We start from the raw sequence: 9,688 nt of genomic DNA on the forward strand, positions 1-9,688 counted from the left end.
TGAATACCTCTAGTAGAGCAGTGGTTCTCAAAATTTATTATACATAATCATCTTGGAATCTTGTTAAAATGTAGATTCTGATTCAGTATATCTGGGGTGGAAATGCGAATTCTCAGCAGGGGTTCAAACCAGAACGAACCAGTTCAAATCCCTGTTTTGAATTGGTGTTTTCATTTATTCTAGTGGCCTCTTTCCTGCCCTATGATGGATTCTATGCTGACAGCTGAAGCTGTCACTCTCATTTATGGGCAACATTCCTACTAATTAGTGGACCTAAGAGCCACATAGGAAAGGACAGCATGCCATGTTGATACAAGCTGGCGATGGTGTCATATCACTAAGTCTGGTGTCTTGTCACAACACCTGGGACTGGGCTGGCTGGGAGACTTGGGAATACCCCAAGGTGCTGGCCATTAGCCCAGGGAGCTGTACCTGTTCTTTTTTATTTTAGTCAACCAGTGCAGGCTACCTTTGGCCTACAGATGATACATCAAGGGTCTGCAAACCGTGGGCTGGCTGCTTGTTTTTGTCAATGACTTTTTATTGGAACATAACCATGCCCATTTGTTCACAGATAGCCTATGTTAGCTTTCACACTGCACGGGCAGAGTTGAGTAGCTGCAACAGAGACCATATGACCCACAAAGCCTAAAGTATTTACTATCTGGACTTTAAGAAGAAGTTTGCTGACCCCTGCTTGATAAAATAATCCTATTTCAGGAATAAATCTTCCCTGGTTTATCTTCTCTTCTGCCTCTTTTCCTCACTGCCCTTTTCTTTTTTTCTCCTTCTTTATCACAATTTTATTGTTTTACATTTATTTCTGCTTGCTAAAAGGAGACATATTAATATTGATATAGCACATCAACTTCCATCCCCTTAAACTTGAGCTACCTTAGTGTCCCATCTTCCTTCTTCAGATCACCATCACAGTAGCCAACAATGAGACCACCTTTAGCCTATAGAGCTAGAACCCATGAACAAATAGAAACGCAGAGATCTGAAATGTGGCCTAGGCCTCATTTCACTCACATAGCTGACTCTGGCTTCATTTCTTGTTTATTACTAAAGGAAGCCAAGATTTTACTTCTTTTAAAATAAGTTTAGTCTACTGTAGTTGGATTTTCATTCCTCTGACTCTCAAATTTAGATATGGAAAAGAAGTCTTTTCATGAGGTGCAAACAAAGATCACCAACCCACAGCATTGTTTATTCTTAGATAATATTTTTGGCCAGCTTCTAGGAAAATAAAAATGTGTTGATACTGCTATTTTTTTTTCAGTCACATACTATTGTTTCAAAATAATTTTATTAAAGGTAAGTCAAAAATAAGAGGCTTAAAGTGCTTTAGAAAGGATCAATAAAAAATTGGAGCATATTATAACCCGAATGTGACTGAGAAGTTGTGAATTATATCTTTAGATCAAATCCGATCAACTTCCAAGGTTTTAGTTTTCCCTGTGCCCAAAACTCAAAGATAAGTTTCCATGGTAATTTTCAGTATGAAGTTGAATGTCATGTCAGTGAAAAGAGTTTTGTCAGTGGTCCCAAAGCAATGACTGTTTAAATTGTTTTGAAACAGGTAATTGTCATTTTTTTTAGTTCTTTGCTATTAATTTTGTGTCTTATGGCTTGATATATACTGAATACTGGGATTTTTATCTAAAAAGTGTTAAATCATGTCTGTGTATATCACATTGACAAGGCAGCCTCACCTCCTGGCAGTACTCTTCCCCAGGCTTGTTCCCAAATCCTTTTCAGGGAAAAAAAAGAGGAAAGATTATTTAAAACAAGCAGAATTATTGTAAGCCTTTTGATATAATTCATCCCGTGAAATGTCAACAGGCTCCTGTATTCTATCACGGGCTGATTGGAAGACTCGAGGATCCCACATCTTTCCTTTACAGATAAGCATAGCCAGGCAGAAACCCAGCACCCTCTGATACTGCCCGCACTTGGGCTTTGCTGTGCTGTACTGGGGGCCCGCGAACCACCCTGGGCACTTCACAGAGGGTGTCCTTGCTCCTGCTTTTGCCCTTGGAACCGGTCCAGAGCTGGTCAGTTCCGTCCATTACCTTCTCTGTCTGATCTTCCTTTTCCCAGAGCCCCGGTGGCTTTTGCTCAGTGCTCAGGAGAAATCCTTTGCTCCATCCTTCACAGGGGCAGTTGTGCAGTCACTCACCTGGCAAGCACAGAGACACAGAGGCTTCCTCACCTGCCCAGGGCCCATTCCACTTAACGTGGGGGACTCAGAAGGCAAGCCACCTGAAAGTGTAGACTGCCCATTTAAAAAAAAGAACCGGGTGCTTATGGTTTTATAATATGCCAGGGGTCAGAAGAATGGATTTTACTTTTTTTTCTAAAGGGTTATATATATTAAAAAAGAATATGTGATAGAGATGATACGCGGCCCAAACAGTCTAAAATATTTACTTTCTGGCCCTTCCCAGAAAGATTGCTGAGCTTTGCAGTATACCATTCAAGATCAAATTGCGTGGACAACTACGCAAACAAATTTACTTTTGCATGTAGTCCAGCATTGCAACATTTCCTTCCTTTTAGATTTTAGGGTCTCTTGTCTGTTCATACCAGCAACAGCTGCTGTGGCATGTTAGTCCTGAATAATGCTTGTGCTTTAAAAAAAAGAAAAATATCCCCTTTGCTGATTTAATATTATTGATGAATTGTGAACATATTATATCTACTAGAATATGTAGTTAAAACTAAGTACAAAATCTTTCGAACTAAAAGTATAGTTGTCTTCATTTTTATGAATCAGGATGAACTTGACATTCCACTACAGCAGCACTCAACACATAGAATTTACTAACCAACCTAAGCCTAGAATAGCGTCTCTCCCTGCAAGCACAGAGCTTGTTAGTTTTACCCCTCAAGCCCTCCATTTCTCTTTCATAATTAATGTATTTTAAGTTCATCCCTCCCCAAGCTTTGGCCATTACTTGTGAACATATACAGCTGGTCTTATGTTGAACCTATTGCACCTCAAATCCAAACTGCTTATTCTCAGTTCCCTTAAAAATACCAGCATGTTGATGGCACCTCATCAGCACACCAGCAGCTTTAGACCGAAGAAATCAGGGCTCTCTGGGCTGACCAGGGAAGCCCGACCCTGACCAGCCTAACTCATCTCCTCATTTTGAGGAGCCACCCTTGCATCTTGCCTTTCCTCTTCCCTCATGCTTTGCTCACGCTACCAGCTCCCTTCCAGGAGGTATATTCTCTGAAACAGTCTCCCACCTCCCAAGTGAACACATACATGTTGTATTAGAAGCATTTCTCTCTTCATCACTTTTTTCCTTCCAGTATTTAGCCTTTGGGTCCAAATTCTGGTCAATTTATCAAACTTTTTTTAAACCCCAGTTGTTTTTTGTGGCCTCATGATATTTTCTAGCTAAAGCTGTAGTATTTGGGAGCTAGTTTGTGGAAAAGATGCTATACAAACAAGAGTTGCAGAATTTTGTATGTTTATACCACAGGTAGGGATTATTTTTAGAGCTAGTATAGCTTAAGGTTATTGATTGCACCAGTGGTTTCTGCATTCTTAATAGTTCTAGGAGACTCTGTTAGTGATCATTGTTTCAAATACATATATATAACATATTTATACACACCATTGTGGGATTTATTTCACTGTGTAAATAGTGATATTTTCCTGTTCAAATGCTTTTATAGAAAGTATTTATTGTAACAAAAAAAAAAATAAACTGTCAAAAGGGCTTTCCAAACAACTGTTGTTTCTAACCACCCATCCTCCTCAACTACCATGCTCAGCCGTTGAATCCTAAACAACTCAGTGAAGGAAGAAGGGTGGAGCCTTGAAACCCTCACTGTATTTGGTCAGATGCAGCAGTTACCCCATCCCAGAACAAAGTGGGACTCCCACAATGAGTATGACCTGTGCCAGGCATGGCATTGGGGCTCCCTCAGCGGCAGCCACTTCTTGCATCCATGGGTGGTACATTCAACTGCACACTTCAGCGGCCTGAGCAGAGAAACGAGCCTTAGTTGTAGCCACAAGGAAATCCAAACCCACACCTGTGGGATATGAAGAAACCACTGGTTGCCTAAAGAAAGCATTAAGATGTATTCCTAGTCTCATGTTTGTGAATGATCCCTATCCACACTCTTTAACCATGGAAGATAAGCATGTTACCTTCTACTCCGTGACAATACTCATGAGCATCTTATCTCTCCTCCTCCTCTTCCTCCTTGTCTCAGCAAGCGTCTGTGCAGATGTGGGCCAGTCCCACCTGTAACGAGTGGTTACAGAACGAGACCATCTGTTGTAGGATGTGTTCAGCTTCACTTCTCAGGAGTCCTGGTCTGCATTTCAGAGCACCCCTAGATGTAATGGAACCAATGCTCTGTGGTCGTGTTCCTCTTCCCCTGCCCCATTCCTGGGCTCCCCTGGCTGAGTCATGATCTCATTCTGCCTGGCTGGATGGATGGAGATCTGCAACTCCAGGCCTGCAGGCAGCTTTAGGACTGCGGGCATACAGGGATTTTTGTCATCCACTTGAACCATAATTTGCATTTTTCCTTATGGCCTCCCTTTGTCTTTTCTAAACAATTGAGGAGGACACTTGAACAGTAATGCTGGAGAATGTTTTTTTTCTAAGATACTATTTGTAAGCAAATCTGATTTTAAGGTGAAATGTGAATGGATAACTAGGTGCCAGGGAATTTAGCACTGAACTAGACAGTCAAAACTTTTTTAAACTTTGCAGGAAGAAATAAATTTTGCTCTCATCTAAATATTCACAAGAAGTAATGTTGTAAATAGTTTTTAAAAAATATTTATTACATGTGCTGTATACAGATTCATGTTCTGAGTGATGTTGGTTTGCATTGTAGTATTGTAGAAGAATATATTTTGAGCAGTGGACTTGGTTTTCATAATGCAGTTCACACATGAGAAAGAACAAAAACCAGCAGGTTGAGAGCTGTTTGGGGTGTTTGATCTGTAATGTTACATCAAATCCAAGCTTTAACTGCCCCCTCTTCTCATCTGGTTGTGTTATATATTATATATATATACATTTGTATGATAAACTGGTCAGCGGTCAGTACCCAGATCTGCAGAGCAGATTTCCAGGTGTTCTTTCTGATGTGTTGCCCATAAGCAATAAGATCCTAGGTAATAACATTTATTGTGGGGTCCTCATTGGCCCTTGTCTCAGAGGATGGGGTGGGAATAGAACAGCTCTTGCTAAGACCTCTTGCCTTTGCTGGAGAGGTTGCTGTACTTGAATTTTTGCTTCTGTTTGTCTGCACGCTCCTTCACATCATAAAAATCTAACAATGGGTGAGAAATCTGCCAGCACCAGACACATCAAAAATTGGGCATATCCATTGAAAAAGTAGCAATTTTCCATGAATGTGTAGGATTTCCAGAATCTAGTAGAGGCAGAGGTTAGCTGGCTAGAGAGTAAATTTAGGAACTTTCTATGTTAAAAATTGAAATGGCCAATTAAATGTCCTTAGGCTATGTCTAGCCTACCTTTAAAAGCTATCCCGTTTCCTATAAACTGCTCTGTGCCTGGGTTTGAAATGCCTAAAGCCCCTTTATGTCTGGAGTTAAACCATTTAGGTCAGTGTAAAGCGCGCAGTCACTCCTCCATGCCTCCCAGCGTGTCCAGTTCAACAGATTTCCAAGTAGCAGCCTCTCCTTGTGACCGTCCTAAACTTTGTGAAAAATAAATACCCATACCCAGATAACCATTAATAGAAGTAATGTAGTTTTTTAGGCTTTTGGAATATGTCTTCTCTTTTGTATTTATGATGGTGTTTGGAATTTTTCACTAGTGTTTTTTAGATTGAAGTGGATGCATTAGGATAAGACTTTCCTTTGCTGAGCCTGAAAGCAAGCAAGAGGAAAGAAATTGACCTATGTTGTATCATTGGGGAGGTGACTACTTCTTGTGGTGGCGGGCGGGGGGTGGTGTGTGGGAGGGAAGGAGCATTATAGATTATGTGGGGGTAAAATAGAATTATGGCCTGAGGCTCTCCAAGTCTTACTACCTTGTAATAAATAATCCCCCTGTTAGCCTCACTTAATCTCAATAGAAGCCTGCTGTTTACCCTCAGGGAACAAGTAGTTTTCAAAATTGAGCTCCTCCAAGGTCATTGGCCAGTGCCTTTGTGCTGGCATTGGCCATCTTTGTGAACTCATGGCATTATTTTCCCATATGCATTATGATATTAAGAAATTCAACCCCAACCTGTATGAAAAGCACAGCCCAGGGTCCTAATTTAGGCTACAGTAAATGCCTTTGAGGGGCCAGGGGTCATAGGAGGCCCATGCAATTTAACTGAAGCTCAGGTGCTGTGTGGGATTTTTATTCTTTTTAGGCCGTGACCCTTCAGAATGAGTTGAGGGCGGGGCTGCTGATCCAGCTGTGGATTCAGGGAGCTCTAAAATGAATCTCTACCGTTCCTTTAAAGGTCTTTCTGGTTCCTCCCAGTGTTGTCATTGCTGAGGTCAATCTCGTAGTTGTTGAGATGTGCTCCTTTTTGCTGTCTTGTGAATCGTAGCCAGTGGTCCAGATGCCCAAGGGCGGGGCCTCCGGAGGCCCTTGCTCCTTCCTGGTAGCAAGCATGTGCTCCTGACCTGAGTGCACATGTCTTTTCCAGAACAGTGAAATGAGGAATTCTGCAAATTGGTGATCCGGAATATCAGCGCATATCTGTTGGGCCTGGATTTCCACTATGTTAGTGAGTGTAGGAAAATGCTGTGTCTTTAAATGGATGAAAATTCAATGTATGCTGTGAATTTGTTGATTTGAAACATTGAAAATTTTTCATTAGACAATGTTTACATACCTCACCTGAAGAACCTTTGAGAGTGTATATATGAAATTTAAAAATATATTAAGTTGCTTTAAAACAATATGTATAGCTATAAAAGTTGGAGTTATTTTAACTTTGAATATGTACCAAGTCTCTTAAATATTGAAATCTTGTGGACTTTTTGTGCATCTGTGTTTTACTTTCCTATTAGGCCATATAGGAAACTGTGTTCTTGTTATTGGTAAAGGGGCCCTCACTGAAATCCAAGCTTGGAAGGATTTCCTTTGTTGTTTCAGATTTTCTTGTATGAGTTTAAGGGATGGGGTACGGAACTAGAGGATGTGTGGGAGGGATTTATCGAACATTGACATCTATTCCATGAGCTTTTTCAAGGCGCTTATTTTATTGCAGCATATTAAACTTCTTTGATATTAAAATGTGTCTGTGTAATCACTGGAAAGGGTACAGAATGCATTGAGGCCCAGCATTCTACTCGCAGCCAACAGCAAAGTTGGTAAGTTGCCAGGAGGAACCAAAAAACAATACATCTTAATCCTTCTGTCTCAACCGTGGTGTTGGGATTTAAAGTTGTTTACTAAATTTTTGGCCACTTTGTGATTTATGCTTGAATTCAGGGAAAAGAAAACACAATGGATAACTCCTTGAGAATTCCCATGACAGGGTTGAAAAGATGCCAGTGCTTTATCCTAAGGGGCAAGGAGCAATTGAGTTTAAGCTCCTGACCTCAGGCAAGAGCTGCCCCCGTTCGCCATAGCCCATGTTGGGGTACTGCAGGAAACGGAGAAAATCCTTCCATTTGCTAACCTCATGACCTGTTCCATTATGTTCTTTTTTCAACACAGCTTGAGGTGAGTCTGTTTAAGGACTCAAGGGGCTAGTGATTTCTGTGGCATAAGCTATGATACATTAACAAGTTCATCTGACAGTGGCCATTGACATATAGAACTACATCTGGTGAAAATAACCCAACAGTTGACAGAGCCAGCCCACTCCTTCGTAATTTAAATTTGGAAAATTACCTTGTTCAAGATTGACGTTTTCATTGTTAATATAGATCTTTTTCTTCCAATATTCATCCTGTGGTAGAATAACTAGAATATTGACCCAAGAGGCACAAACTGACCCACTGTAAGTAGGGGCTTCTCCAAAATTAACTGAAGGCTTTGGGTAGAAGGTGTGGGGATGCATTATCACCAAACCTGGGAAAACTTAGCAACTCTAGTAATCAGACTGGCTGGGCTTTTGGAGGTCTGGGCATTTCTTCTATAGCCTCCACCCCCAACCAAGCCCTGCCGTGCCCATTGCCTTAGCCTGGAGCTGGTGGGGGGTGGTTTGCTTTTAACAGCAGTCTCTGCTACTTATTTTACTTTGACTCAGCAGTTGCAAACTGGTGACTCACAGATGTGTTTAGCCCAGTGTTGGGAAAAAAAAAAAAAGATATTTAGAAACTATAAGCTTTTACATAAAGATTCAGATTTCTGGCTTCTCTTTTAAAAAATGATAAAGATGAAAATGTAGCCTTCAGGTTGCTCATGACAGTCCCCAACTGCTAGTTGCTGTTTGCCATTGTTTTTCTTTACAGTAGGGAAATACCTCTGCCTGCTGCTTTGACAGAGGTAGTAGTACAAGTGATGGACCAGGAAGGCATGTGCCCGCTGGACTGACCCCAGACACTGGCATTTACAACCTTATTTAACCCATATTCTCTTCTATACAGTGTTCATTACATTTCCTCCCAGATCCCTAATTGCTTTGAAGGCACAGCGGTTGCCATCACTGCCTACTTTCAAGGTGACCGTGTGCTGCTGCTAAAGCGTGGCTTGTATGACCTTCACCATGGCCCAGTTCTTACTAAGAAACCGGAGGAGGGCCAGCCAGTCCCCTTAGTGGCAGGAGCCTTGCCTGGAATGTCTGCCAGGGCCTGGCCTCACCTGTGCTCAGCTCATCCACCCAGCAGACCTGTGAAACTCCTAAATGCCATCTTCTAATCTGTGAGGTGGGAATAGAACCGCTACAGAAGGAAGTTTGCATCCTTTCTCCACTGATCCTAAAAATTCTCCTGGAGTCAAGCGGGTTAATCTTACAGGACTGTCTGAGAAGCACGCTGCTTTCTAAACTGTCACCCTGATGCTCAGAAACCCTGAGAGCCAGGTTAAATATGGGCGTGGCTCTGTACACAAACTTAGCATAGTTGTAACAGCAAACACTAAAGGAAATGAGCATGAGTGGCCTCCCCAGGTCTCCATGTGTGCTGGGCCAGGCTCTGCCCTCACAGTGGCCCATCTCAAGGGAGCTATGATGACGTGTCCCCTAGCCCTCCCCTTCCTTCTTCAGAAGGACCAGAGAGTTCTAGGGTCACATGTCCTATGGGTGCATCTTGGAGCCGTCCCTGGGTGGTGGCTGGTCTATGGTCAGCACAGAAACCCTTGTGCCCTGGGACAGTGAATGCCAGCAGCACAAGGCTCATCCTTAGTTGAGAAAAAGAGATCAACAAGCAAGGCAGAATCTGAGTGAATCAATGTCATGTTCGTGTGGAAGACAACAGACAATATCCAACATGTTCTAAAACAACACTGCATCTAGGGAAAAGACAGATGTGGCTCCCTCACGGGCCTGTTCTAAACCAGTCTCTTTTAAAAAAGAGTCGATTTAAACAAGACTACAGAAACCTCCAAACAAAACATCACAACCACATAGCATCTGAAAATCAAAACAAGACACTGGATGTTGACCTTTAACATATAAAAATACTATAACAAAATGAAATACAAATATATATTAGAATCTGTAAGTATTCTGTATAAAGAGAGACTTTCGCGGTTAGGCTAACAGCAGGCAAAAAGAAGACGAAGTCCAG

This window comes from Trichechus manatus, unplaced genomic scaffold (genome assembly GCF_000243295.1).
Source record: "Trichechus manatus latirostris isolate Lorelei unplaced genomic scaffold, TriManLat1.0 scaffold00007, whole genome shotgun sequence".
In the NCBI taxonomy this organism is placed as follows: Eukaryota; Metazoa; Chordata; class Mammalia; order Sirenia; family Trichechidae; genus Trichechus; species Trichechus manatus.